The sequence below is a fragment of the Danio rerio genome, chromosome 4 (assembly GCF_052040795.2).
Source record: "Danio rerio strain M-AB ecotype USA chromosome 4, GRCz13ab, whole genome shotgun sequence".
Classification (NCBI taxonomy): Eukaryota; Metazoa; Chordata; class Actinopteri; order Cypriniformes; family Danionidae; genus Danio; species Danio rerio.
Window position 1 is genome coordinate 39,732,501 of NC_141024.2, and position 4,077 is coordinate 39,736,577.

General features: G+C 41.9%; 1 long non-coding RNA gene across 1 annotated transcript in view; it reads left to right on the forward strand.

The window, feature by feature from the left end:
• Positions 1 to 2,160, forward strand: part of LOC148680538 (uncharacterized) — a 4,326-nt gene extending 2,166 nt beyond the window's left edge. The window contains exons 1-2 of the long non-coding RNA XR_015942699.1: positions 1 to 1,658; positions 1,736 to 2,160. The exon at positions 1 to 1,658 is cut by the window's left edge and continues 2,166 nt beyond it. This is a non-coding gene — a long non-coding RNA (uncharacterized LOC148680538). The remainder of the gene's footprint in view (positions 1,659 to 1,735) is intronic.
• The last annotated feature ends 1,917 nt before the right edge of the window (positions 2,161 to 4,077 follow it).

The window sequence follows — 4,077 nt, forward strand, 5'->3', positions numbered from 1 at the left end:
TTCAGCAAGCGATAGCTCAACGGCAAAAGCTGTGGCTCCACAAAGAGTCTCTCATGCCCGAACACAGACTTGAACCCTGGACCCTCTACCGACTCCGCTAAAGCTGGGGAACAATAGTCTGTTTTGGAAGGGGAAGAAAAAAGCACAAGAAAAATAAGAAAATTTGAGAAATTGAGAAAGAAAGAAGCGAAATTAAGGTTATATTTTGTATTTTTTGCCCACCAGAAACTACTCAATGCATGTATAACAGTACTGGTTCAAGAAATATGTCCATAAATAACACTTTGGGTAGATCACAAGGTTCAATCCCCGACTGGAGCAGGTATCTAACCAGGTTTAGTAATGGGTCGATCATGAACATTTCGTTCATTTTAAACGAATCTTCAATATGATTTGGGAACTATAAGTCCTCTTAGGGAGTGATTTGTTAATTTGCGCGTGCGTACATTTGTGCAGGTGGTATCGTTATTTCAAGTCTTCATCACATTTCGTGTCGTTTATCGCGGAAAGGCAGAAACCAATCATATGCGTTTAGAGCCGAAAAAGATTTGATCCGTTCACCTCTCGAGTCATCTATCGGGTCTGAGTCACTCGTTTATTACGGGCCAATTATACGCGTTTAGAGCAGGAAAAATATTTGATCCGTTCATCTCTCAAGTCCTCTACCGGGTCTGAGTCATTCCTTCCTCACGGGCCAATAATACGCGTTTAGAGCCAAAAAAAGAATTGATCCGTTCATCTCTCGAGTCCTCTATCGGGTTTGAGTCATTCGTTCCTCACGGGCCAATCATACGCGTTTAGAGCTGGAAAAAGAATTGATCCGTTCATCTCTTGAGTCCTCTATCGGGTCTGAGTCACTCGTTCATCATGGGCCAATCATACGCATTTAGAGCCGGAAAAAGAATTGATCCGTTCACCTCATGAGTCAGGTCTGAATTTGGAGAAAAGCTCCGCCACTGCACTTGACACCACCAACACTGGTTTGAAGTGCAGCTCAGGTTAAATACTCTCTCTCCTCTCTAGAAAGATCCAATGATTGCTACCAGGTGGACACAGCTACCTGCAGGGAGAGAGAGAGGAAAAACACAATGCTCATTGTCCACCAAAAGATATGTCTCAGGACGCAAGCCCTGGGATCACCGCTATCACCCTCCTGGAGCATATACAGGCAAGAAATCCATTAATTAGTTGTTATGGAAGTTATTCATTAAGCTTTTAATGTACTACACAAAATGGTAATCTAAATGTTTATTTTATCATTAGTTTTATTTAATATATGTTTTTTTATTGTTTTATTTTTTTAAGGTGAATTGCTGGGAATGGAGCACCTTTACAGCCAGACCGGCAAAACCCTGACTCCGGTGCTCCAGAACCCAGAGGAGGAAGACAGGCTGGTGGAGGAAGTACATGACGAGGATCTACAAGATGACGGGTTTGCGTAGGAGATCATGGAGGACATCACAGTTCAAGTGCTGTATGAGGATGACCCCTGCCGTGATCTCAGAAACAGCCCCTCATCTTCGCCTCTGCCTCAGTCCCCAGCATTACTGGCTGAGCCGTCCACATCAGCTGGTGGAGAAGGACAGCTTCCTAGCCCAGCCCCCTCAGTGCCGTCACAGCCATCCAAGTCTGGAGACAGTCTCTCTGTTGAGGCTCAGGTAAGATATATTAAGAACTTAATTTGATTTAGTCTTTTTTTATTCCACATATACTAAATTTATTCTGTATTTACCAGGGAGTAGTCATTGGACCTGATGGCATTGCTGGGTGGGACAAGGTGCAGGATCTGGCTGCTTATTTGGTAGGTCTTCGTTAGGCTCCTTACCTCACTGACCTGCAGGTGACAGAGGCCATCCAGCTGTGGACAGCTCTCCTGGATGTTGATAAACAGCGCATCAACTACCAGCCTCGACATGAGCCTCAGCTGACACATGGGCGCTTTAAGGCACCGAAGCGCTCCGGAGTCACTCCAGGTGTGGAGAGCGTCAAGCGCTGTCTGATTGGACATCCTGAGGGTCCAGCACAGTGGCCTAGCACCAGCCGCTTGGTTGAGGCCATTTGTACAAAGCTGTGTGTCGTACACAAGTCCACTTCCAAGAAGGCTGGTGTTCGCACGCACAGGTGGTCTAAAATACTGACCGATTACCACCACATCCGGGATCTGGTGCCTTGCAGTCGCAGGCTGATGGATGAAACAGTGATTTAGCTTTTTGAGCTAAATCAGAAGACGCTCATTCAGTGGTAAGCAAAGCACATTATTTTCTTTAAATTACCTGAATACTTCTAAATTAATATAAATGAATAATACATATCATTTATTATCAGGTTTCAACGGAGGCAAAAGGATCAGGAAATGAGTGTACTCACTCAGGGACTGACTCCACTTGATCCAATTGCTGTGGCAGATACGCAGCTTCCTTTGCCGAGGGGAAAATTGGACGAGGCACCGACAACATCAGGCCCCAAACACAAGTTTGTCTTTCCTCCAAATAAAGAAGGACAGGCACCTCTTCTTCGACCTGGTCAAAAGTCTGCTTCTGCAACCACCACAGTTTGCTCCTTCCTGCCGGATGCCACCACGGTGTGCTCCTTTCCACCGGCCCCCACGACGGTATGCCCCATCGCGCCAACCCCCACCACAGTCTACCACATTGCACCGGCCCCTACCATGGTGTGCCCCGTCACACCGACCTTCACCACAGCGCGCCCCATCTCGCCAGCCTCCACCACAGTGTGCCCCATCATACCAGCCTCCACCACAGTGCGCCCTATTGCGCCGGCCCCCACCACAGTGCGCCTCATTGTATCTGCCCCCACCACGGTGTGCTCCTTTCCACCCACCCCCAGCACGGTGTGCCCCATTGCACCACCCCCCACAGCACCAGATGTTGTGCAGCCCATTTCAGGACCTGGATCATTGTTTGGCACACTTGTTTTTAACCCAGACATGAGTGTGTCAATGGTGATTCCATCATTTGCTGCACCAACATCCAGTGCAGTCCCAGCTTCACCTGCACCTGCTGTTCCTCCACCTGCACCTGCTCCACCTGCACCTGCTGTTCCTCCACCTGCACCTGCTCCACCTGCGCCTGCTGTTCCTGTGTCCCGTTACACCCAGAGGAACAGGCGCAGACGGGAACAGGAGAAGAAAAGTGTTTGCAGCAAATGTGGGCAACCAAAGACTAAGGAGTTTGGCCATAGCCGATTTGTCCTTAAAGGACTGGTTGGCAGAACAGCGCCAGCAAAATAAAGGACAAACTCCAGCTCCAGAATAAAGGACAAATTGCTGTATATATTTTTGTAAATGTTACATGGGTACTCTCTCTCTCTCATTTTATTTAATTTTTGTGTGTTAATATTTAGCATTTTAAAGTGGCACTTATAGGCCCACTCTTATTTTGTCTTGTGTGTACTTATTTAATATTTGTGTGCATTTTATGTAAAAATATATTTATATTTCTTTAAAAAAATAAAATTTTATACATTGCTTAAATACTATATTTTATATATTACGTGCCCCCACTCTTGCATTTTATTATGTATTTATATTATTGTTTAATATATTGTGTATATAAAACTAAATATATATATAGAGTATTGTTTTTATATAATGTGTATAATAAGTAAATATATATATATATATAATATTGTTTTAATATATGTGCACAATAAATAAATATATATTGTATTGTTTTTATTTATTGTATATTATACAGTTTATATATTAAGATATGTTTTTATTTTGTTTTTTATATTTTTTAAATTGTTTTGCGATTTTAATATTTGTATTAATTTTAATAAACCATTTTGCATATTACTTGTTTTTGTGTGCATTCATTTAAAGTTATTACATAAAGAAATATAACATATATTATATATATATATATATATATATATATATATATATATATATATAGTATAGTATATATTTATATATTAATAAATAAATATATATAATATACTTATATATACATAAACATGCATACATATGTTTAATTGAAACATTTGCATTCATTTTTAATTAACGTAATATGCTTTTTAAGAACAATATCCACATAATAATAGTAATATCAATAT